This window comes from Pan troglodytes, chromosome 23 (assembly GCF_028858775.2).
Source record: "Pan troglodytes isolate AG18354 chromosome 23, NHGRI_mPanTro3-v2.0_pri, whole genome shotgun sequence".
NCBI lineage: Eukaryota > Metazoa > Chordata > Mammalia > Primates > Hominidae > Pan > Pan troglodytes.
In genome coordinates this window covers 50,023,139-50,050,325 of record NC_086016.1, presented here as the reverse complement: position 1 = coordinate 50,050,325, position 27,187 = coordinate 50,023,139, and the positions used below count along the sequence as shown (strand labels likewise).

The window sequence follows — 27,187 nt, the reverse complement described above, 5'->3', positions numbered from 1 at the left end:
GCTATGATTTTGCAAGATGTTGCCTGTAGGGGAAACTGAGTAAAGGGTACATGAGTTTTTTCTGTATTATATATCTTATAATGGTATGTGAATGTGATTCTACAATTATCTCAAGATAAAAAGTGTAATTACAAGGGCACAGGCCATAAGCATTACATCTGCCTATTTCCATGTCTTGAGATTCTTCATACTTGTCAATTTGACTGCGTAGGGTAGACCTTGGGTTTTATGGCATCTGCTATCTCTCTCAGAACACGTCTGCCATCATATTGCAAAGCTTGTTCTCAGTCTCCTGGAGCATGAGAGACTGTATGGAGCAAGAAAGAGCCACCCCAGTAGGCCGGGATGCCCCTTCCTCCACCAAGCTGGCTGCTTAGGGTTGTCACCTGAGTGGGCTCAGGTGAGACCAGCAGGGACCAGGACACCAAGCTCAGAATCATGCAAGTGCACGTATTGTTCTAAGTCACAAGGAATGGGGGCATTTGTTATGCGGCAGTTGATAACTGATACAGGCTGAATGGTTATGTGTTAGGGATGCTGGGCGTGTGGTATGGACGTGACCTTGGATGAGAAGGTGGCCCAAACTCCTTCTCTTCTGAGGTCTGGGGCTCTATCTCAAGGCTATAAATTAAGTTCAGGCCCCTATAAGGCACTTGCATTCTTAGCTTGGAGAGAGACATTTGTCTGTCAAAGACAGGATCTGTGTTTCCTTTTCAGTCTCAATCTATTTACAAGTGTGCCTCCAGGTTCTGTTGAAATTTGTCTGAGAATTTATGGTCTCAGCCGATCAACCATCCCTTGAATCATTCAGCTTCCTAAAGCCTCACCTCACAACAGGAAGTGAGCCCAGTCAACTTTCTATGAAATAATCCATCAACACCACAGGCTACATGGTGGACTGATTGACGTTCAAAGGCCTTGTATTTGCAGTTTTGCAAGTTATGCCTATAATACTCACAAAGGTGAAAAAAACCCTGTGAGTATTATTCAGCTGCGAACTACAGACAGGAAAATATCTCAAGCAAAATAACCATGGCTTGCATTGTTTAGCACTTCATAAATTTCAAAGAGCTTTCAAATCTGAGATGATTTTTGGCCTTTATGGCATTTCTCTGACATGGGAAGAGGACATACTTATATGAGGAAATCTAGCTGCCACTCAGTCCTAACACGTTAGGACTAGTCAACAGCTAAGTTGAGCAAACTGCCTGTCCCCCAGAATGTAAAATTTTGACTGGTCCTAGCTGCATTCACTTCTGTATCTATAGGAGGCACATCACAGATGCTCAATCTGAATTTGTACGTGTTTTCTGCCATAAAGGTACCTTGCTCAACCTGACAACCTTAACCCCTAATAGACCACCTTGCTCATAATAAGTGCCCAAGTGATGTTTCCTAAGCAGAGTTGAGTGAGTTACTACTGGTGAACAACACTTTATGCTGTTTCCTTTATTTAAATGCTAATTTTTTTAAAAGCTCACATGCTGACTTAGTCCACCTCTTCTGTCGGATATATGCAAGCCCCAATAAACACCAGCCAGTGGTGATAAGTGAGGGTTGCATGGAAAAGTATCAACAGACCGTGGAGCCCACATCAACACTCAAATTCACAAATACCCTTGGCAGTTCAAACACATTCTCATTTGCAGCTGGATGACCTGGGAAGTAACACTTATGCTCTCTGGACTTTTGATTTCCCATCCAAAAACAGGAGTAATGATACCAACCTTGTTGGCAGTTATGATAATTAAGAGTAATATGTGCTAGCCGTCTGTCAGAGATCTTGTTCCACATGAAGGCTGCTACAAGGGCAGATGCTCTTACTGTTGACAGAGACTGCATATTGTAGGTCAGTAGAGTTCAAGTACCCAGTATTATAATCAGAAACAAAAGGATTGCTATCATTGGAGCGAGGCAGAACTGAAGCTGCCTTCTCATTTGTCAACACTCAGCTTAAAGGACACTCCCTATAGATGCTACCTCTTTCCTTCTCCAAAGGTGGCACCCACACCCCTCCATGGCTTGTGGTACAGACCATCCTGCTGTGCTGGTGACTTCCCGCCTCTGTACCTGTGTCCTGGGCTATACTGCCCCTGCCCTCATCCTCCAGGCTGGCTCCTGGGAGGTATCCAGGATGGGAATCACGCTGAGAATTCCTACCTTCCACATCCATAGTGTCCACCCCTGCACCTTCCTGCCTCCCTGGAGCATCCAAGTAAGTTCACTCTTGCTGAAGCCAAGTCCCCTTCTCATTTCTCTGTTGCTGAGCTGCGTTGAGCAGAGTCTGGGATGAAATGCTGGTGGTGGAGAGAGGAACGCAGAGGAAGAGGTCTAGCATTTGAGGCTCAGAGCTTGAAGTCTGAGACCCATTTTCTTTGCACCTCCCAGAATGGAGATGGATCCTCCTATCCCAAGATAAGCTCTTACCTTGTAGTCTTGCAAAATACCGTGAGAACCCTAACTATTTTGTAAAAAGTGTGATAAAGCAGATTTGCCCCAAGTCCACAGAAGTATGCAGTTCTGTGTGCCCATGGAGAGGCTGGCTCTGCCGTGGAAATGACAAAGCTCCATTCAGGTTCTTGTTAAAATGCAGATCGGGATGTAGTAGGTGTAGGTAAGGGCCTGAAACTCTGCATTTGTAACAGGGTTCCTGGTGCTGCTGCTGCTGCCGCTGGTCCTTGCAGCCCCTGTAGCCCAGGGAGGCCAAGGGCTAGAATCCTGGATTTAGGGGTCCAGCTGTGTGGCACATGGCTTATCCTGTCATCTCTGTAAAATGAAGACAGGGATGCTCATCTCCTTGGGTTGCAGGCAGAACTGAGAATTCTGTGGGTAACTACAGCTGTCAGAAGGGCGATGTGGTGTCAGGTACAATATACAGCTTCCTTACACAGGCAACAGATGCAAGAGCTTCGGGGAAAAAGAGAAATGAGGTATCAGGTCAGGGAAAGTCATGGAGAAAACTTAAGTGCTTATGGCTAAGTGAGAGAAGCCAACCCGAAAAAGTTACAGACTGTGGGATTCCAACTACACGACATCCTGAAAAAGGCAAAATTATGAAGACAGTGGTTGCCAGAGGTTCGGGTGGAGGCAGAGAGGAGCAGGTGGAGCACAGAGGATTTGTAGGGCAGGGGAGCTCCTCTGGATACTGTAATGGTGGATTCCTGTCATATTTGCCCAGACCTACAGAATGCAGAACACCAAGGATAAACCCTGGTGGAAATTATAGATTTTGGCCAACGTATCAATATCGGCTCATCAATTTTAACAACGTACCACTCCAATGCAAAATGTCAATAACAGAGAAATGGTGTGCGGGACATGTATAGGAACTCTCTGTATTTTCTGCTCAATTTGTCTACAAACCTAAAATGGCTCACAAAAATAAAATAAAATAAAATCTATTGTTATTTTTAAAATGAAAATAAAAATAAACATTAACAGATATTTCAAGTTCTAAAAGAGATACAAGAACTTAGCAGCAGAAGAACTGTGGCTAACAGAGGACAGAGAGCAGGGGGCAAGCCTCCTCCCCCTCCATCCTCATCTCTCCACCTTCCATCTCCTCCTCTACCAAAAAAGAAGCACCAATAATAAAAATACCAGCAGTCCACAGAAACCAAGACTCCATCTGTTCTGTGGTAAAGCTGCTCTTTGCCAACCCTAAGGAGATTTTCCATCCGTCCTTTTGAACTCATGGCCGCTTTCCTCCCAGCTCACCAGAGGCAGATCACAATGGCAAAGGCAGCATTTTTCCGAGTGTCCTCTCCAAGGCTGGGCAAGAGGAAGATAGAGTTCAAGGGAAAACATTCTCTAGCAGGTTTGCCCTGCAGCGTTAGGCCTGACTCCGAGTCTATCCACGCATAACAATCTCACAGAGTGCCCGGCCCAATCTTAGTGCTTGGCGGGTGGGAGACATCACCGACCTTCCTCCAGGGATCAGGCAGCATCCACACCCCGCCCTGCTGCCTGGTCCAGAGCTACAGCTTACACCCATGTAGAATTGTCACTTTTTAGTGGAATAGACAGCTCTTATCTACATCGGATCTTAGTCAAAAGTCCAGGAAACAATGAGAGCTCTTGTCTGTGGAAGCACTTGTTGAAAACATTTTAGTTTCCATGGTTGCTGAAAACCCTAAAGGTAAGATGACCCTACAATTTATCAGTGAAACTAAGATGCATTTGAGAATAAATGGCACAGAAGCACTACAGATAATTTTTTAAAAATTATATATGTACATACTTATGCACATGTTCATACACAAATCAATTTGTTTTATTCTATTGATAAGCCTATTAAATAATTCTATTCAAAAATAATTTGCAAAAATAAAATGTATTTCAAAAAATAGCATCTATTCATGTTCATTAAAGCATGACTTAAAAAGTCTTATCTTTAGTTATTAATATCATACTAATTTTATTTATTTATTTATTTTGAGACAGAGTATCACTTTGTCACCCAGGCTACAGGGCAATGGTGTGATCTTGGCTCTTTGCAACCTCCACGTTCTGGGTTCAACCAATTCTCCCACCTCAGCCTCCTGAGTAGCTGGGACTACAGGTGCACACCCCAATGCCCAGCTCATTTTTGTATTTTTAGTAGAGATAGGGTCTTGCCATGTTGGCAGGCTGGCCTCGAACTCCTGAGCTCAAGTGATCCGCCCACCTCGGCCTCCCAAAGTGCTGGGATTAGAGGTGTGAGTCACTGCACCTGGCCTATTATACTGATTTTAAAATTAAACAATAGTTTAATAAATTTGGGCACAATCTATGTACTTTTTGATCTATTTCTTAGCCAGATCCATATAAAACATATATCACTAGTATTTTGCTGAAAAAGTATTGTTAATATGGTTTTAATTTGAACATTTTCAAAACAGTGACTATAATTTTTTTCAAGGTCAAATTTTATGAATAAGGCACTTGAAAATATGATAAATCAAATGATGACAAATCCAAATGACCCTTCTCTTCAAACCTTGGTATTTTTAGTTAAGAAAATATTTTATCTGTAGGTTCTGAAATACCCGGTAAGCTCAGCTAAATTTCTGCTAAACGTGAATATTCTCATATGTAAGTTTTTACTGAAATATTAAATACATCAACTTGTAAATTTTCACAAGTATACACTACTTAAATTCTTTAGGTAAAGCGGAGTAATATAGAATGGAAAGTCAAACCTTTAAGAAAGACTCAAGAGAACATATGTAGATAAATATAAAAGACTCTATTTTCTTCTTATTTCTTTGAAATACAATGTGTTTTTATATTTCTTTGAAATACAATTGTTTATAACCAAGTGTAAAGTATTACATTGTGGCATACATGATAATGTAGACATGATATATATGATTATAGATCAAAAAAGAAATTACAAGAGAAAAAATATTTTGACCAGATTCTTAATGAAAACACATTAAAAATCTTCAGGTTGTTAATTCAAGCTCTTCAAAATGTAGTTGAAGCAGGCTTCCGAGAAACACATGACAATAAATGCTCATATTTGAAAATGATAATGGTATAAATTCAATTATATAAAATTGCATTTTTAGAAGTTAGAAGCAGAAAAAACAGTAACCCAAAACAAGTAAGAATAAGAAAATAGTAAAGATAAGAACTAGAATCTAGAATATAGAGAAAAGAAAAACAGTAGAAAAATTAATGAGCCCCAAATTTAGGTTTTTGAAGATCGAAAAAATCGATAAACTTTTAATATGATTCATTAATAAAAAAGGAGAGTACGAATTGCAGTTAACAGCAGTGAAATTGCGGGGAGGGCATCACTACAGATCCTATGGACATTAAAAGGAAATGAAGGAATGTTGTGGAGGCCTTTACGTCAATATACTTGACAAGTTAGGTAAATTTATTGAAATAAAATTTATCATAATTGACTCAAGATGAAATAGGAAACCTGAATAGGCCAAAATGTATAATAAAGGGGAGAGCTCCTTTGTCCGTGGAGTGAGGATTCACTCTGTTTAGCTATCGCTCCTCCCCAAATTGAATTTTAGATTCCATACAATTGTCAAAACATTTCCAGAAGGCATTTTTGTGGAATTTGATAATTTGGTTTGGAACTTTATAAGAAATGGAAATACCTCTAACAGTAACATAAATATTTTTAAAATAACAAAGTTAACAAAACGTCTGACTTCAAACTTGCTATAAAGCTATAGTAATTAAGATACTGATATAAAAATAGAAAGATTGAGGGCTGGACACGGTGGCTCATGCCTGTAATCCCAGCACTTTGGAAGGCTGAGGTGGATGGATCATGAGGTCAAGAGATTGAGACCATCCTGGCCAACATGGTGAAACCCCATCTGTACTAAAAATACAAAAATTAGCTGGGTGTGGTGGCGTGCGCCTGCAGTCCCAGCTACTTGGGAGGCTGAGGCAGGAGAATCGCTTCAACTCGGGAGCTGGAGGTTGCAGTTAGATTACTGAAATGAAATAGAGTACCTTGTGTTTTAATAGTCTATTAATTTTTTATTTAAAATATTTTTCTGTATTTTTCCTTTTTTCTTTTCATATTTAATGTATCCAGCTGATCATAGTCTATTAATGTTTGAAGAATAGCACCAAAGCAATACAATGTGAAAGAAAAAGTCACTTCAACAAATGGTGCTGGAACAACAAGATACATTTAGGAAAAATTAAATCTCAGCCCAATCTCACAATATACACAAAGATTTAATCTGTAAAGCTTCTAGAAGAAAACAGACAAAAGAATGTCTTCATGAATGGAAGGTATGAAAAGTTTTCTTAATACACAGAAAGCAATACCGTAAAAGAATAAGACATAATTAATTTGTCTTAATTAAATGTATGCCTTCTCATTAAAAGAAAGCATTAATAAAATGAACGAGCAAGCCACAGATTGCAAGAAAATATTTGCAAAATATGTATCTGACAAAGACTTTTATCAAGTGTGTCTAGAGAACTCTTAAGGCTCAATGATGAAAAGACAATCTAATTAAAAACAAGCCAAATATTGTTTAAAAGATATACAAGTGGTCAGTAAGTTCATATGAAAGCGTTTAACCTTATTAGCCATTAGGGAATGAAAATTCAAACTACAATAAGGTATTATTCACCCACAAATAACAAAATTGCTGTAACTAAAACCCCTGACAACACCAAATGTTGGCAAGGATGTGAATCAGTCAGAACTCTCTTACATTTTTGGTGACATTTTAGAATGCTGCAACCACTTTGGAAAATATTGGGCATTTTCTTCTAAAACAAACATATGCCCATGAGATGAAATCATATGTCTGTAGAAAGACTCTCCCAAGAATTTTCCTAGCAGCTTTATTCATAGTAGCCCCAATCTGGAAACACCCTATGTGACCATCAAGAGGGCAACTGATAAACAAACCGTGGTATATTCATAACATGAACAAACAGTAGTATATTCAGCAATGAAAAGTGAATAGTTTCAATAAAACGTGTAGTGATACACGACCACATGAATGAATCCTAAAATCATTATGCCTAGTGAAAGAAAATTTACACTGAGAAAGTCTATATCATATGATTCAATGTATATGAGGTTCTAGAACAGACTGAACTAATCTCCGGTGAAATAAATCGAAGCAGCGGTTGCCTCTTGGGGTGAAGGTGGAATGGCCAGAGGAAAGTGGGGGTTGAAAAACGTCCTATGTATTTTTTGCTTAGTCAGTGTATTTACTAAAACCTATCAAACACTACCCTAAAAATTGTGCATTTTGCAATATGCAAATTCTAACTGAGAAAAAGTAGAAACACACTTTGGGAGGCCGAGGCAGGCAGATCACAAGGTCAGGAGATCCAGACCATCCTGGCCAACATGGTGAAACCCTGTCTCCACTAAAATACAAAAAATTAGTCCGGCATGGTAATGCACGCCTGTAGTCCCAGCTACCCGGGAGGCTGAGGCAGGAGAATCACCTTTACCCAGGAGGCGGAGGTTTCGGTGAGCTGAGATCACACCATTGCACTCCAGCCTGGGCAATAGAGTAAGACTCCATCTCAAAAAAAAAAAAAAAAAGAAAAAGAAAAGAAACATACAAAATTGAGTTCATAACATGCATGCTGAAATATTTACAAAATGTACTGATGTCTATCACATTCCAATGTGTCAAAAAATAAGATGGGTTAATGAATAAATGGGAGAATAGATACAGAAAGTATGTATAATAAAGTGTTAATGGTAGAATAGATGTTGTGGGTGTATAGGTAGTCTCTGTAAAATTCTTTCAACTTTTCTGTATCATTTGAGAATTTACATAATAAAATGCCGAGGAAAGAAGAGTTTCATCAACTGTTGCCTCCCACATGTTGCTATATTCCAAAATGCAATTACAGAGTTTCAACATTAAATCTTACCACTTGATGAAATCTCATTGTTAAATATCAGTTTCTTTCTTATGTTAGAACAGATAAACATTTCAATAATTGCAATTTGCTAAAAGCTCTGAAATCACAAATTATTTTTGAAACTATATGAAGAATTCTTTGATTAAAGATTTTTGAAATCAAAGACTTCTTAATAAAATGCAACTGAAATGTAGAGAACTCCTTTAGAAAAAGTTCAGTAAGATTGTGGGTCACATAGTTTGATTTACAAAGTAGTACACAAGGGCTCAAACGTTTTTAAGACCCAATTGAGTACGGGCTGCAACAAAAGTAAGAATATATTTTTCGTATCTAAAGTCACTTTGGTGACACGCACAAAGAATATGTTGTAGTGGACTTGTGTATGTGACTTGTGACTGTGTATGTATACAAAATATATATATTTTTAAATATTTATTTATCTATTTATTGAGATGGGGCTTCACTCTGTCACCCAGGCTGGAGTACAGTGGCATGATCTCGGCTCACTGCAACCTCCAACTCCTGGGTTCAAGCAATTCTCCCACCTCAGTCTCCTGAGTAGCTGGGATTACAGGTGTGCACCACCAAACCCAGCTAATTTTTGTATTTTTAGTAGAGACGGGGTTTTGCCGTGTTGGCCAGGCTGGTCTTGAACTCCTGACCTCAGGTGATCCTCCCTCCTTGGCCTCCCAAAGTGCTGGGATTACAGGCGTGAACCACCTCACCCAGCCTAAAAATATTTTTAAATCTTTGGTTGGTGTGATGTCACAATTTGAATGCCATTAGGAGTTATAAATGCAGCACAATCAATTACAAGCTCTATAGTTTCTTAATCTAGTAAAATAATTGTTTTGGTCATAACTCTACGCAACATTAAATTTTTATTAATTTTCCCTACAAAAACTAATGATTTTCTCGTCAATATCTAAATTTGTAACAGAATTTACAATGCTTTCACAATAAAGTCAGAATACTTTTAACAAAATAAATTCCCCAAAATTCTTATTCATTAATTATATTAAATAAAGCCTCATTTTTAAAATAAATGGACTGATTTACTCTTTTAAAATATTGATGTATAACTTGCACTATTTACCTATCGGCAAATTTCTTTGATGGTAATTCACCCAACATGTTAATAACTATTGCTTTACTTTTCAAAGATTCACAAGAAAAATTGAAATAGATAACCACCAAAATTAAATTAGAGAAAAAGTCAGTTGACTGAATTGAATAGCCGTGATTTTCACAGTCAGATAGATGGTATTTTTGCAGCTACACATGATCAGTTTTCATGATCTTTCAGAACACACTTCTTAAAATAAGTACCAACTTTTCTTTCTGAGACAGGGTATCACTCTGTCACCCAGGCTGGAGTGCAGTGGTGTGATCATAGCTCACTGCAGCCTCGCCCTCCTGAGCACAGCTGATCCTCCAGCCTCAGCCTCCTGAGTGGCTGAGACTATATGTGTACACCAGCATGCCTGGTTAAGTTTTACTTTTTTGCCTAGGCTGGTCCCAAACTCCTGGGTTCAAGCAATCTCCTACTTCAGCCTTCCAAAGTACTGGGATTACAGGTGTGAGCCACCTTGCCTAGCCTAATCACAGTCTTAACTACAATATTAGACAAGAACACAGCAGAAGCTGGAAGTTCAAGGTGGAAGGGTACCAAATCCATCTGGTTTATCTCAATACAACTATTAATAATAACATTTTCCTTACCAATAAAACATCTGACACAAAATGCTCTTCTGGACAAAAGCCTGGGACTATAGACATGAATTAGGACATCTTCTGCACACTGAGACCTGAATCCACCGTATTCGTGATATTTCAGATGGTCCTCCTGAATACGAACAGACCTGGAGGTCAGAACAATACACCCGCAGACCTGTCCCAGGTGTGTCCTGGCATAGCCATTGCAAGCAGTTTGTCCAGAATACTGCTGCTGTCTCCCTTTAACAATGAAAGTGAGTTTAGATGTAGTCACATCAATAAATTATATATTTTCCAGGTATATGTAAAGGAATATCTTGTATGTACAATGAAGACACAAGACCTTATTTGTTTCAAGGCAACCTCCGTGGACTTCATAAAAAAAGGAATTAGCCCATATTCAGCTTTTTAAATGCTGGAATATTAGAGATTTAGATTCTGCTCCTCTGCAAATAATTCCCTCAATCCCTCAGGTGTGGGGCGGCTGGTGGCTGGAGGCTGCAGGAGAGGAGATGTGTATACACCAGCCGGGCCTGCCTTCAGGGATCCTTTCTAAAAGGGCCTTGGAGGAAATGTTTGGGGGAGTTTAGGCGAGGAGTACATAAGTACAAATATTAGCAGATCATCTCATTTTTTTCTTCTCCAGCATCATTTTCATACCATGATGTTGAGCCTGAAATTGAATTTTAGACATCACAGATTGTAAAGATACATCATCAATTTCATAATGGATTTTCTGGGTAAAAAAGGAGCATGGCATTTCACGTAAACCTTGTTTGTAAAACACATCATAATTTTAGAAATATTAAAATGTGAAAAAAAGACTGCATCTTGGAATACAGGATATTTAAATTGGAATGTTTTTATTCGCAGGTCATTTAGTACTCAGTCACTCTGCAGACAGTTGCTCAGCACACACCATCTGCAAGAGAAGCCTGCAGACACCTGGACAGGTACTATCAAGTTGAATCATATGAAGCTTCCATTGTTTGTATGTCAAAAACACCAGAGTGTCAGCAATTTCATATGGCTCAACCTACAATAATAACGACAGTATGGGTCAACTATCAGGTGCAACACTTCACCTAAATATTGCTAAATTCCCAAAAACCAACACATGAATTAGAGACCGCCATCCCGCTTTCATACAAGGGGAAACTTAGATGCAGAAATGAATGCATGGTCTCATCTGGCCGCCACTCCCGGGAGGGCTCCTCTCTCAGGTTGCTGGGACCTGTTCCTCCATGTGTCATCCTTCCACTCCCTCTGTGCCCTGCCTCTCTGGCCCTGCACACGCCGTCTGCTCTCTAGCAAAGCTACATTGACACCAAGCTTCTCCTAATGGGAAAATTAAGGCCCTTCTCAGACTCCAAACTAGGAAAGGATCTCCCCAGCTGTAAAAACGTGGCCAACCTGGCACTTCAGCTGAGACATCAGTAGGTTCTTCTCTGAGTAGCTGGTCAGGGTTTTCATCATAACCATCTCTTAGTCTAAATCCTGTTACTCACACTTGGCATCCAGAACGGTAGTGCCATACAGCTAAAATCCCGACTCTGAGAGCACATGGGGGTTCCATAGGTGGGGAAGGATTTATTCTTGCAACAGTAAATAACCCACTGCCAACTCTGTGTATGGCCCTGCCCGAGATGCTGAGCAGACGGAGAGATTAAACAAGGAGAGACGAGAGTTTCTCATCTTCAAGGACCAAAATCAAACTGTGATAAATGCTTCAGGGAAGGTGAAAACCCTCCATCATGGATGCAAGGATTTCTCAATGGAAAATTATTATTCAGAAGTCACTAAAAAGAGGCTACATCACCAGCAAGAGGGCCACATTTAGTCTTTTTCTTTTTTTAAAAAAAGTAAAACTGGCCAGGAGCAGTGGCTCACGCCTGTAATCCCAGCACTTTGGGAGGCCAAGGCAGGTGGATCATCTGAGGCCAGGAGTTCAAGACCAGTCTGGCCAACATGGTGATACCCCATCTCTACTAAAAATATAAAAATTAGCCAGGCATGGTGGCAAGTGCCTGTAATTCCAGCTACTTGGGAGACTGAGACAGGAGAATCACTTGAACTCAGGACGGAGAGGTTGCAGTGAGCCGAGATCACGCCACTGCACTCTGGCCTGGATGACAAAGCAAGACTCCATCTCAAAAAGCATAAATAAAATAAAATTAAATTAAATTTAAAAAGGAAAACTTTCCATTTAAGTTTGAAATAAATACATAAAGAGTGTCTATGTGGTTGCCTTAGTCTGTTCAGGCTGTTCTGCCAAAATACCATACACAGGAGGGCTTCAGCAACAGAAATGTATTCCCACGGTTCTAGAGACCGGAAGTCCAAGACCAGGTGGATTCCGTGTCTGGGGAGGGCTTCCTGGCTCATAGAACCAGATCCTCACAGGTTCTCACTGTAGCCGCAGATGGTGGGAAGGGGAGGAGTCTCTCTTGGGCCTCTTTTATAAGGACATTAATTCCATTCATGACAGTTCTGCTTTTATGACCTAATCACCTCCCAAAGGCCCTACCTCCTCATACCCTCACCTTGGTGATTATTTCAATACATGAATTTGAGGGGGACACTAATATTCAAACATTCAGAGCATGGCAAGAATGTATGCTCAGTTTAAAGATGGCTTTAAGTTACTAAAAGGAACATTCAGGGGTTGGAATGCTACCTGTCAGGTGCTATGCTCACTACCTTGGTGACGAGATCATTCATACACCAAGCCTCAGTGACACACAATTTAACCACAAAACAAACCTCACATGTTCCCCCTGCACCTAAAATAAAAGTAGGAAAAAAAAGGTTAAAAATACAAATAGAATAAGGAAAAGAGAAAAAAGAAGGGAAGACTCCTGGAATGAGCGTGTAACCTACCCAGGGCTATATAAACCCAAGTCTACACGTCCCATTGTCCCTCAGAGAGAAATGGTAATGCTAACTTTAGTTTTCTGCAAGTACTTCCTTTACTTCTCTTAATAGGTTCATTTTGTTTGTTTGTTTGTTTGTTTTTGAGACAGAGTCTCACTCTGTCACCCAGGCTGCAGTGCAGTGGCGTGATCTCAGCTCACTGCAACCTCCGCCTCCTGGGTTCAAGCAATTCTCCTGCCTCAGCCTCCCGAGTAGCTGGAATTACAGGCACCCACCACCACGCCTGGCTAATTTTTGTATTTTTAGTAGAGATGGGGTTTCACCATGTTGGTCAAGCTGGTCTTGAACTCCTGACCTCATGATCCACCCTCCTCAGCCTCCCAAAGTGCTGGGATTACAGGCGCGAGTAAAGGTGTTCTTAAAAAGTATAGTCTAGTTGTACCTGTTTTTGTAACCTGTCAAAATAAGAACTCATGGCTATGAGCCTGGATGGTGTAGTGCAAGCTCATTCAACCAGCAGACCACAGGCCACACGCAGCCCAGGATGTCTTTGAATGCAGCCGAACACAAACTCATAAACTTTCTTAAAACATCATGAGGTCTTTTTGCAAGATCTTTTTAGCTTACCAGCTATTGTTAGTGTTACTGTATTTTATGTGTGGCCCCAAACAATTTTTCTTCCTCCAATGTGGCCAACAAAAGATTGGACACCCCTGGTAGTGGGTAAAGAGCCTGCACTCTGGTCCTCAGGGACCTGGGCTTGAATCCAACACTTCCACTTGCAGTTCCGTGGCAGGTGAGCAAGACATTTACTAAGGTCATGCACCTCAGCTTTCTCCTTGTAAAACAGTGACGACAGTAGTGTAGACCTCACGGGGTGCTCTGAGGATCAAGTGAATTGACGCATCAAGTGGGTAGAAAAGAGCCCGATGCACAGTGAGCACCATGCAACGACTTTCTGTCATCACCATCCTCCACTCCACGTGTTTGTCAGCCAACATTGCATTTCCTGAGACCCAGCCCCATTGATGTACATATAGGCAGCTCCATTATTTTTACCATTGCATCCATCTCTTCAACCATACATGAATAGCATATGAAATGAGAGGGGGAATTACTGGGTCATAGGATATGCAGGTTTTCAAATTTGCTAGAGAATGACAAATGTTTTTCAAAGTCCTTGCATCAATTTAGACTCCAGCCAACCGTATGTCAAGTTCCCATTGCTTGGCAGCCTTGCTGCTATTTGGCATTGTCAGATTCTTCTGTTTCTGTCAACTTGGATGCTTTGAAATGACATCTCATTGTGGTCATAATTTTCAGTTTCCTGATAGCTAATTAAGACATACATCTTGCCATAATTTTATTGCGCATTCCTGTTTTGTTTGTTGGTTGGTTGGTTCATTTTTTAATTCATTTCATTTCTTTGGATTTATTTTTTTTTTAGCATTTTCTGTTGGGTTGTTTTCTTGTAGATTTGGAGGAATTCTTTATATAGTTTAATCACTAACCAACCAGTGTAGACTATATAATATATAACTAACTTTGTCAGTTATATCCATTCTAAATACCATCTTTTAATTGTGGATTATATTTTCACTTTTTTCATATTGTCTGTTGATATTGTAAAGTTCTAAATTTTAATGTTCTTGAAATCACCAACTTCTCATTTTGTGTTGACGTCACTTCTTATTTAAGCAATCCTTCTCTACCCTGACATCCTAACTCCACTGGACTCTGTTTCAGAAGTTGTGAAGTGAATTCTGCATTTATATGACACTGCTTTCATGGTGGGGACAGATCTTTGTGTATGGTATGATATAAGGAGATGCCATTTTTTTTTTCATATGGATAACCAATTACCCCAACAATTGTTGGCCTGTTCATTCTTCTTTCCCATGGACATACAACGTCATCAGTGTCATAGTTCAAGCATCCACATTTACATTATTATATTTCTGGGGCCTATATTTCATTCAATTTGTAATTCCAACTACAGAGTAATAAATGCATGAAATCTTATTGTCTTAAAAGAAAAACATATTTTGCATAAAACATTACAATTTTGAAAGCTTTCAGGAAACAGTGTGTCTTCATCCATGTAGCATCAGTAGGCATGCCTTGGGGCTGGAGGACCTGGTTCCAGGATAGTGCACTTCATGTCTACAGAGTTGGTTCTGTCTGCAGGTTGGGGTTAGCCGGAGCTGCTGACCAGGGGTTCCAACTAAGCAGTTTCCTCAGCAAGCTTCTTGCACATAGAAGTGAACAGAGAGAAGCTGTGTACCTTGTGGTATAAATTGGCATGATTTTAATGCATTTTCCTAAGTGGATTTTTTGTGATATAGAAATACAAGTGATTTTTGTATGGTGATTATATATTCTGCCAACTTGCTAAAGTCTCATTAATACACTTTGCTGGTGATGTCTGTGTAAATAATCCTATTCCCTGTGAACAGTTACTTGGGAATCATTCTTTCATCTATACATATTATTCCTTTCTCCTGACTTACTGCACTGGTTAGGACCTCCAGCCCCACAAAGAATGCTAGTGATGACAGAAGCACACTTATCTTCTTCCCGACTTCAAAGATAATTCTTTCACTATTTCATCATTTCATAGGATGGCTAATGTATGCTGGGGTTTTTTTTTTTTTATCCAATAGATTCTACTTAGCTGGGTAAGGCAGCCCTCTCCTATCCTTAGTTTGCCAACAGCTTCTTTGTTATCATGAAAAGATACTGATTTTATTAAGTTATTTCATTGTTATCAATTTTGGTGATCTTATAGTTTTTCAACTTTAATCTGTTAATGTGGTTAGTTTCACTTCCATACACCAAATTTGTGCCCTGTAAATAACTCATTTGTCATAATAGTTTACATGTTTCACATATTACAGGACTGGGTTTACTAATATTTTATTTAAGATATCTGCATTTAATGCATCACTGAGATTAGCATGTCATTTTATTTCTTGTACTATCTCTTTCTGGGACTTGATAACACCATTATACTAATCTCATCAGAAGAAATACCAAATATTTATTTCCCTATAATCTGGAAAAGGTTGAAAAAATTAATTTTTCTCCATCTAAAATGGTTGAAATGCTTCTCTAAAACTGATTGGGCCTTAAGGAATCTTTATAGAGATTTAATATTACTGTTTCAAATTCTATAATGGTTTCTTCTGGAGTTAATTGGTAATTCATATTTTTCTAAGAAGTATCCATACTACGTAATTTATCACTTTTATTATAAAATAATTAATAATATCCTCTTTCTTACCTTTTAATATCTGGCAGCAATGCTCTTCTGTATGTTTCATTCTTCTTGCTCTCTGGGCTTTAGTCTGGATATTTTCTACCGAGCTATGATCCAGCTCACTAACCCTTTCTTCTACTGAGAAGAATTGGCTGTTAAGCTAACTTACTGAGTTCTTAATTTCAGTTGTTAATTCTACAATTTAACAATTTCCATTTTTAATAGTTTCCGATTGCTGCTGTAATAAATTACGACAAACTCAGTGGTTTAAAACAACACAAATTTGTTATCATATGATTTTTTAAATGTAACATCACATATTCATGGATTGAATGTGGGCATCTTTTGCGGGAGGGAGGCACTGTCCTGCCTGACACAATCTGCCCTCTGGCCTCTAAAGATTCACATGTGTTCCACAGGGAAAACACGTCTATTCTATCTTAGGGTCACCAAAGCCTCATCTCATTACAGCATTAACTCAAAGTTCAAAATTGTATCTAAATCTCATCGGCGCACAAGTCCTAAATCCTTGCATATAAAAAATTTAACATTTAAGATGAAGGTCTGCACACACCCATCTTGTGTCAAAATTATTCCTGATCTGTGAAAGTCAAGAAACATGTTCTTGTGCTCTAAATAAAATAGTGAGACAAGGATAGAGTCACAGCTATAGATATTTCCATTCAAAAAGGAAAAAAAAATGGAAAGGAAGACAGAAGTCCCTGGTCCCAAGCAATTTTGCAATCCAAGAACTCCATTTGAGTTTCAGACGGCATGGGAATGATTTCCGTGACTCACAACTTTGTCCTCTGGGCATGCAGCTTCACCCTCAGAAACCGTCCTTCTTTTTAAACAAAAGGAAGCATATGTTTGCAGCCGGGTAGCATTTAGAGCTAGTTTTATGCCTGTGGAATCTTTGGGGTCCAATAGCCTTCTTTCTTTTGACCCTTTGGTACAAGCTGGCAGGCAGCTTTCCTGCCAGTAGAATATTTTTAAGGCCCTTGTAGCTCTCCATGGGGATTAACTCCATTAGACAATGGGCTCCTCTGCAGATCTTCCCCAGATAATCATCTCTATTTCTGGCTTTGGCTGAGATGGCTGAGGGGAATCCGGGAGTCACATGCCTAATCTCTTCGAAGAGCCTCCAGTGTAACCAAATACTCTGACCTTTGATTCCTGAAAGCCACTAGCACAAATTTTATTCAGCCACACCTGTGGCTCTTGGCAGAAAGGGCTGTTCTGACATTTCCTGAATCTCTTAATTTAAGCACGATTTGCAATCTCAGTAGCCTGAGAAGTCCGCAAAACAGCAAGTCTTGGTTCCTTTTTGCTTAACAGCCCTTGCCTCAATCAATCCTTTTTCCTTTCACATTTTAGTGTAAGTAGCAAGAAAAAAAAAAAAAAAAACAAAAACGACTGCACCATCAACACTTTACTTGGAAACCTCTTCAGTTAAATATCTAAGTTCATTGTCTAACGTTTTGCTCTCCACACAATTGCAGAACACAATTCAGCTAAGCTCCCTGCTGCTATTTGACAAAGGCGGCCTTTCCTCATATTCCTTAATGTCCTTCTCATGTCCTTGTGAGTTCTCCCCAGCCACGCCTTCAATGTCCATATTTCTACCTACTTGGTATGCATGGTGATTTCTTCTCCTCTAGAACGATAAGGGCTTTCTCTACCATGCTCATTTCTTTTTGAGACTTGACTAAGGTCACCCTTAGCATCCATGTTTCTACAACAGACTGTCCAAGGAAATCTCAGCTTTTTCTATCATATCCTCAACATTCCTCCAGCCTTTCCCTACTGTCCAATTCCAGAGCCATTTCACTATTTTTTTTTTTTTTTTTTGAGATGGAGTCTGGCTCTCTTGCCCAGGCTGGAGTGAAGTGGTGCAATCTCGGCTCACTGCAAGCTCCACCTCCCAGGTTCAAGAGATTCTCCTGCCTCAGCCTCCCGAGTAGCTGGGACTATAGTCACCCACCACCATGCCTGGATAATTTTTTGTATTTTTAGTAGAGACAGCGTTTCACCATGTTGGCCAGGCTGGCCTCAATCTCCTGACCTTGTGATCCACCCGCCTCAGCCTCCCAAAGTGCTGGGATTACCCATTTCACATATTTAGTCCTTTGTTATGGCAGAACCACACCTTCAAGTACCAAAATCTGTATTTTTTTGAATTGCTGTTACTCCAAATTTCCCCAAACTTAGCAGCTTAAAACAACACAAATTTATTATCTTATATACTTGAGGAGAAAAGTCCAAAGTGAATCTGACGGGGCTAAAATCAAGGTATTGGCAGGGATATGTTTGTGTCTACAGTCTCTAGGAGAGACTTGGCTTTGCTGCATTTTTCGGCTTTAATGGCCTGCCTGCATTATTTGGCTCATGAACCAGTTCTATCTTCAAAGCTAATAATAGCCGTTCAAGTATTTCTTATATCACATCACTCTGACAGTAATTCTTCTTTCTCCCTCCTCCACATTTAAGGAAATGTGTAATTACCTAAATTAAGGATAATGTCCTTAAGTTGTGGTCAGCTTGTTAGCAGTTTTTCTTCCATCTGCAATCTTAAGTACCTCTTGCCATGTGACATAGACCATTCACACTTTCTGAGTGCCAGGACATGGGCACCTTTGGGAAGTTGTTATCCTGCCTTTGCCCACCATCCCATTGGATTCTTTTTTGTGGATTTCACTTTAAATACTTATTTAAAGTATTTCTTCAAATAATACTTTAACGTGTTAATCACAATTATTTTAACAACAGTGTCAACCATCTCTGATATCTGGGTCATCTGTGGGTCTGAGTTTGATTTCTGTTTGTTCCCTTTGCCCTGTCTCATATGCATGCTTCCTTTCTGTTGAAAGCTGAACAATGCCCATTAAAGTTCCTGAGCCTCTGGCTGCTGCTGCCTTCCTCTGTGGAGAGTTCTGTATCCTCTTTTACATAAATGGAGCCAACAGATCACTTTAATCCAAACATGGACTGAGATGTTCAAAGAATGAGCTGCCATCTCTGTAAAAAGCTCAGGCTACATCTGTTTCACCCCTACTCTTAGAATATAGCAAGCTAGAGATCCCAACTGAGATGGCAGGGTGCTTCCCACACTCCTGCTGCATGAAAATCCCTCCTGCTGTGCCCTCCCTGATCACTGCCTCCTGTCTAAACCTCCTGTATCACAACTTCCTCTCTGGATAGTCTCACTTTCTTCTGCTTTGAGATCCAGCTGAGAACGCCTCCACCCCATGTCCTGTCCATTTGGGACAATTTGACTCACATGCCTGCAACACAGGCCTGGGATTCAGACCAGTGTTCCTTGATACTTTTGCGATTTTCTTCCTAGCTCAAAAACCCCAGCCCCTCTGATTGTGTGTGGTGTCATCTGCTGTCATCCTCTGACAGCCTGGTTGCCTCCCGCATTTGTTAAAGACATGAACCCACCTTCCCACCTTGGCCTCATGTCTGCCTTCATTGTCCTCCCTGACATCAGCATCCCCGAGGACCGGCCTCTCCTCTCCCCACCTGCCATGTCTTCCTTACCCCCATGCCCTCCTACATCATATCTTGGGCAATCTTGTCTTCAGAACTGCAAGAGCCTGTCAGCCTCAGCTCACCACCTCTCTCCCCACGTCCTTCTTGCAATGCCCCCATTTCATCATCTTCATGGCCAAAATCAAGCTCTTTTCATTTTGTTGTGGCATCAATTGACCATCAACCACTTTTTCCAGACCTGTCTCTCCCTTATGTCCTGCTTCGCCCTTTCCTTCAATTAGACTCCAGGATCATCATTAGAAACCCTGTAATGAGTCCCTGCCCCACCTCCCATTTCCTCAGACCCACTAAAGCCCCTTTCTCCCTCTGCCCTGCCCCTCCCCAACTGCTGAATGTGCTCACAGTGACACACTCCACAGCGCTGGCTGGACTCACGAGTCCTCAAACAGGCAGGCAAAACCCCCAGCAATCCTAACGTGTTTGTTAAATGTTTCCCTCTCCTTTGTGCAGAAAGCTATTTCACACCCTCCCCGACCTCCTCAGCCCAGCAACATCTCACCCTTCCTGAGAAAACAGCAGCTGCCTCCCTTTTCACCCCAAACCCACCTGATTGCCTCTCCTGTGCTCACCCTGGCAGCCTTGCCTTTTATATCCCAGGGAGCTGCCCCCTTTTATGAAAGATCCTCTCCTCCCTTGCAGTTCCAGTGATAAAGCTGTGCACGGCAGCCATGGCTATCCAGCTGGCCCAGCCCAACAGAGATCTGTGGTTCCTCACTTGCCTGCACCTTCTCTGTCTTCTCCTCTTACCATCACCTCCAATATCAGCAGGTCCCGGTCCTTCTCTGCCTTCTCCCCTTACCATCATGTCCAATATCAGCAGGTCCTGGTGCTCTTTCCCTGAAAATATCCCAAGTCAGTTTCCTTCTCTCCACCTCAGCTGCCAGAGCCTGGCCCCACCATCATCCTCTCCCAGCTGGACAGGTGTTCCTGCCTTCCAAGTAGGGTCTCAACCTCCACCCTTGGAGGTAGACCTACAGGTAAAGCAGACACAAGGGAAGGAGTCTGGTCTGGTATCCAGCAGCTCACATCAAAACGGTCCTGTGAGGTTGCCTATTCCATGTTCTGGCTGTGGCTTGTGAAGGCAGCAAGAATCCCAACTGCCCCATGAGGCTGCCTTGAGCCGAGACAGACTTGCAGCAAATTGGGCCAATCCAGGTTGGCCTGAAGTCAAGTTGGAACATGAGCAGGAAGTGACAAAAGCTTCCCTGGAATTAAACGCTATTTAGATTGCGTTTCCAGTGCCAGGAAAGAGCTGGCTTCAAGATGGAGCAGAAAGTAATTTTTACCAAATAAATGATGGGAATGTCATCCCCTGAGACAGTTAGAAAATCTCCTTGGCATCTGGTTTTAATTATACTATCTGCTCACTATCATTCCCAAGACAGTATTTCTCAAAATTCCAAGATATAATTTCTATTCTTTCATTGAATATTTGCTAAATGCTTACACCATAACAGACACTATACAAGGTACTTGGGAAACAAGGAGGCATTAGACGTGTGCTGACAAGAAGCCGTGTGCAGGAGAAGACGTCGTGCCATGGGGGTCATGGAATCCCTTGCCGAGGACCCCTCTCCTGACACCTCCAACTCCACACTGAGTCCTCCATGAGGACAGCCACCATTTCTTCCTCACCATCCAGCCATTGGTCGGTGCCATTCCCACATCAGGCTGCAGGTTGACGGGAGGCTTCTTAGGGAACCAAGAGGAAGGTGAGCAGGCACCGGCCCCAGCCTGAGCCTCACAACCCTGCAGAGTCACAATCTCCCTGGCTGGGGAGCATGTAGGTATACATTGAACTTCGCCGTGGTATCCCAGGAATTGAAGCCAGTGTTTTTCAAAAAGGATTCCACACAGGCATTATTCCTGCAAAATGACCTAAGAGGGAGGGAAAATATAGGTATCTGAGAGTGAGGGAAGAGAGAAAGAGGAAGCCTGGTGTCTCAGCAACTGATACACAATGTCTTCCTTCAAAGACCTGTGGGACTTTCTAGGAGTTATGTATTAGAATAAAGTGGCTGAGCTGGATGCGGAGACTCACGCCTGTAATCCCAGCACTTTGCAAGGCTGAGGCAGGTGGATCACCTGAGCTCAGGAGTTGAGACCAGCCTGGCCAACATGGGGAAACCCTGTCTCTACTAAAAATACAAAATCAGCCAGGTGTGATGGTGCGCACCTGTAATCCCAGCTACTCGGGAGGCTGAAGCAGGAGAATTGCTTGAACCCGGGAGGCGGAGGTCGAAGTGAGCTGAGACGGCGCCATTGCACTCCACCCTGGGCAACAAGAGCGAAACTGCATCTCAAAACAAACAAACAAAGAAGCAAACAACAACAAAAAAGAATAAAGTGGCTGAGACTGTTAGCAACTCTTCGCTTCAACCCTCCATTCTCCACACTCACGTGGCTGTGGGTGCTTCCAGGCCTCCTCTGCTGGCCTCTCCCGGGGCTCTCACCTGATGCACCTGTGAGGCAGCCTGGAAAGATATGCATATTGGAAACCAAATGGAGAAGACAACTGTGGAAATAAAGTTGGAAGGGCAAATTGAGGAGGATGTCCTAAATTGAGCCAGAAGAGATTTGTAGCAATGTCATCAGATGCAAACACACCACCCTTGGGTGGACTCAGACCAGGGACCAGGTTGCCCGAGTCTCCCTATGCCCAGAGTGAGCCACACGTATGGGTGGGGAGTGGGTGTGCCATGCTACTCAGAATCCACACAGGTAGGCAGAGCGCTGAACTTGCTCATCACTTGCTGGGACAGTTCCAGCTCACACGAGAGGAGAGAGTAAAGGCTGGACACTCCGAGGCAAAATATGCACTGAGCCAGGCGTGGGGGAGGGAGCTGGCCTGAGCCACCTTTATCGATGCAGGCACCGACCATGCAGCAAGGCTTCCGTCCGTTGGATCTAGTCCTCATGACAGCCCTGTGAAGTCATATCATCCTCAACTGTAGAGATCTCGGATTTGGGGATTAGGAATTTAGGGTTCAGAGAGGTCTAGCCACTTCACTAAAGTCACATCAGAAGCAGCTGGGAGCCAGGGTTTGCCTGACTCCTAACCAGGTCTCTCTTCTGCAAGCTGCAGCCAAGGTGGGAGAGGATGGGGCAATAAGACACGGGTAAGATTGTGGGACCAGAAAGGCACTGAAGCTGTTGTGAGGCTGCAGGAAAGATATGGCTGTTCCTGTGGTTGACCTGAGCCAGCTGCCACCAGGGTCAGGGGCGGTGGGTAGAGAAAAAAGAAACCTCAGAGGCAAACAGCCTGGGAAAAATCAGAGGTCTGGGTAACGGCTCTGCCCAGACATCTGCTGGGGCCAAGCTGGGGTGGGCAGGGGGTTTCATGTCAAATCAGCAGATGAGAGGTCTCGGGAGGTTCTGGGGAAGAAGGAGACAAAGGCCAGACAGGTGAGGTTCCCGTCTCAGGAGCAACGAAGCAGGAAGGTCAGTGTAATGAAAACACAGAGGAAGGATATAATTCCCAACTCCATGTACTGCAGAACTACAGGAATTAAATTACAACCCTCCACTGAGAATAAACCAGCTGGTAACAATGAGAGCAGGGCAGGTGCCCCAAGCCCTGCAGTTTCGGGTACAGCACCCAGGCACACCCAGGAATCTGGCTCAGCAGCTCCCAGACCCTCCAGCGGGGCATTGGTCTGAACAAAAGACTCATGCCATGGACCTGGCCTCTGTTTCAAGGAGAGGCTGCACCCGCTCAAACTCACAAATGGGCCCACAGAAGCTGAAGAGCAAGCTCCTTTGCTTCCTTGCCTAGAATTGGTGTGTGGATGCCAGACTCCCTGTGATGTCACAGAACCAGCAGCTGGCCAAAGGGCGCTTCAGTTTTGCAGGTTTTCATGGCTGAAGCTGCTGACCCAGAGAGGGCATCATATAAATCAGACGCGTCCTGGAGAGTTCCGCTGAGAAGAAATGGAAAAGAGGAGTGCTTCAGGGATGGGAGGCGCATCTTGCATGTTGTTAAGAGATGACTACAGATACATCTCTACATTTTCATTAAAAAATCAATAAGTCAAGTCATAATTATTGACTTTCATTCCAGTACACCATTTCCAAAATCTTTTCAGAGAACTGATCTCATTTGGCCCTCGCTGAAGGGACCTGCTGGTTTCAGCACTGACAGATCAACAGTTTGGAAGCTGTCACTCCTTCCCCTACGAGAAGAAAAAAAAACGGAACCGTACTGAAAATGAGTAACTTTTCTTAGGGCCCTCGGAGAGTGCAGGTCACAGGGCAAACCGCCTCCCTGAGATCTGGAGTGATGGCTCAATCCTGGGAGCCAAAAGCACCACGAGCTGACTTGGAACAGACGCCACAGCAGCTACACACTGGTGGGGGTACCTCAACGGACATTTCGACAAACTGCTGAAGGCAGATTGAGGACGAGTGTGAGAATGAGAAACTCCTCAGGGCCACTGTCTTAGGAATTGCACGCTTTCATGAGCATCACGTCCACGGAGCCCCCTGGGTTCCTGGGGTGCAGACCCAAGGTGGGTCCCCACACATCTATGGCATGGGAGAGAGGAGCTCTTGTTAAATGTGCCCAGAGCGTGCTCCATGACCAGGACTGCAATCCAGCCAGGAAGACTCTCAAAGCCTTCTCCGATGTGAGGAGAAAGAAATTCCCCAATTCCAGCCTCCTCCAGCCTTGAGAAAGGCCACGCCCCAGAGAAATGGATCCACTAAAAGCCTGAGATTTAATTGTAAAGTTACACAATGTTTCTCTTCTACACCAGCAGGGCTCCAGTATAATATCAGGGCATTACAGCAGAAAGAGCTTCAAGACAGAGGCTGTCTCTGAAGGAGAGTATGTAAGGAAGTCTCTGCTCTAGAGGAAGAGAAAAATAAAGACAGCAGAAAAATTTGAAGACTCTGGCACCTGGAGTTCCAGTGAATATTACATACAGACAAACTCTAACCCAGATCAACACAAAAGCTCAGATAGAAGTCCTATTGATTCAGCTCCTATTAATCAATCAGCACATCCCACTTTCAACAAACAATTACAAAACTATTTTGCCTATTGTCAAGAAACACAGTCTGGAGACAAATCAAGCATCAGAATCAGAGTCAGATAGGATACTGATTTTGGAATTCGAAGACGAGAAATTTGACTATAATTGTAAAGTAAAGGCTCTAATGGAAAAGACAGACATGCATTAACAGATGGGTAATGTAAGCAGAGAGATGGGAAATTTAAGAATCAAAAGGAGGCCAGGCATGGTGACTCACACCTGTAATCCCAGCACTTTGGGAGGCCAAGGCGGGTGGATCACCTGAGGTCAAGAGTTTGAGACCAGCCTGGCCAACATGGCAAAGCCCCGTCTCTACTAAAAATACAAAAATTAGCTGGACATGGTGGCATGAACCTGTAATCCCAGCTACTTGGGAGGCTGAGGCAGGAGAATCACTTGAATCTGGGAGGCGGAGGTTGCAGTGAGCCGAGATTATGCCACCACACTCCAGCCTGAGTGACAGAGCGAGACTCCATCTCAAAAAAAAAAAAAAAGTGAAATAAAAAACTTGTACCAAAAATGAAGAATGCCTCTGGTGGGTCCAACAGTGGACACACAAAGAAAAGAATTGGGAGGTCCACAGAAACTTCCCCCACCACCCACCACTAAATTGCAAAGAGAAAATTAGTCAGAAGACAAAAAGGAAAACAGAACATCCCAGAACCACATGACAGTTTCAAAAGGTGTGTCTTAGTCTGTGAGGGCTGCTATAACAAAATATCATCAACTGGGCAGCTTAGAAACAATGGAAATCTATTTCTTACTGTCCCAGAGGCTGGGAAGTCCAAGACGGAGGCATCGGCAGATTCCAAATCTAGTGAGAGCTTGCTTCCTGGTTCACAGACGGCACCTTCTTGCTGTGTCCTCACGTGGTAAAAAGGACAAGGCAGCTCTCTTGGGCTTCTTCTATAAGGTCACGAATTCCACTCACAAGAGCTTCATCGTCATCTTCCAAAGGACCTACCTCAAATCAAATCATATTGGGGGATTAGGTTTCAACACGTGAATTTGCGGGGTAACACCAAAATTAAGGACATAGCAAAGTAACATACATGTGTGATTGGACTATCAGAAGAGGGAAAAAAGATAACAGAGCAGAAATGAATATGTATCTGAAGTCATAATGGCTGAGAACATCCCAAAATTAATGACAGACTCCTAAACACAGACCCAGGAAGCTCTCTGAACAGCAAGTAGGATTTTTTTAAATTACATCTAGGTATATCACATCCATATTATATTCAAACATCAGCAAACCAAAGACAAAGAGGAGAACTTGAAAGAAGCCAGAAAAAAGCATAGCACCTCCCCTATATGAGAGCAGGAATAAGAATTCAGCAGACTTGGAAGGACAGTGGAGTGAAATCTTTCCAATATTAAAGTATTGACGTTTTCAAGACCCAACTCTAGTCTCTTTCCCTTCCACGCACCACCAAAGATCCTGTTGTCACCACGGGCCGCCGCCCCACCCAGTGTTACCAGTATTGTAAGAAGAAGCCATACCCATTCTTACTTCTGCCAAGGTTTCCCTAATGCCAAGATTCGCCTCTTTGACCTGGGTTGGAAGAAGGCAAAAGTGGATGAGTTTCTGCTCTGTGGCCACATGGTGTCAGATGAATATGAGCAGCTCTCCTCTGGAGCCCTGGAGGCTGCCCTATTTGTGCCAGTAAGTACATGGAGACAGAAAATAATATAGGCCAGAAATTCAGACTCCATAAAGAAAGAAAGAACATTGGAGAAGGGATAAATGAAGGTAAAATAGAATTTTTATTTTTTATTCTTAATTGATTCAATAAATAACTGTTCAAAGTAACAGTAACCATTTATTAGATTATTATAGTATATGGAATAGTAAAATGGCAAAAGAAATGGAAGGGAGGAATTGAGAATATTCTAAGAACCTGCACTACACAAGAAGCAGTGTAGTGTTATTTGAAGGCAGACTTGGGTTAGTTAAAAATATGTATTGAATACTTTAGAGCAGCCAGACTGGAAAAAAAATGTATTTTTAAAGGAGTATAATAGATAAACTGAGAGAGGAGATAAAATGGATTATTTTTATTGTTACTATTGTTTTGAGGCAGAGTCTCACTCTGTCACCCAGGCTGGAGTGCAGCGGTGCGATCTCAGCTCACTACAACCTCCGCCTCCTGGGTTCAAGCAATTCTCATGCCTCAGTCTCCTGAGTTGCTGGGATTACAGATGTGTGCCACCGCATGCAGCTAATTTTTTATATTTTTAGAAGAGACAGGGTTTCACCATGTTGGCAAGGCTGGTCTTAAACTCCTGACCTCAGGTAATCCACCACTTTGGCCTCCCATAGTGTTAGGATTACAGGCATAAGACACCGAACCAAGCCTAAAATAGAATCTTATAAAATGCTCAG

The 27,187-nt window shown here is 42.1% G+C and overlaps 2 long non-coding RNA genes across 2 annotated transcripts in view; both read right to left on the bottom strand.

The window, feature by feature from the left end:
- Nucleotides 1-1,437: 1,437 nt before the first annotated feature.
- Nucleotides 1,438-22,252, bottom strand: LOC134809707 (uncharacterized). The gene is made up of 3 exons (XR_010156075.1): nt 22,169-22,252; nt 21,945-22,042; nt 1,438-2,907 (listed from the first exon to the last, which is right to left on the bottom strand). It is a non-coding gene; the product is annotated as an uncharacterized LOC134809707 (long non-coding RNA).
- A 3,419-nt stretch (nt 22,253-25,671) lies between these two features.
- The window catches only part of LOC134809706 (uncharacterized), a 391,571-nt gene continuing 390,055 nt past the window's right edge, over nt 25,672-27,187 (bottom strand). The window contains exon 7 of the long non-coding RNA XR_010156074.1: nt 25,672-25,761. This is a non-coding gene — a long non-coding RNA (uncharacterized LOC134809706). The remainder of the gene's footprint in view (nt 25,762-27,187) is intronic.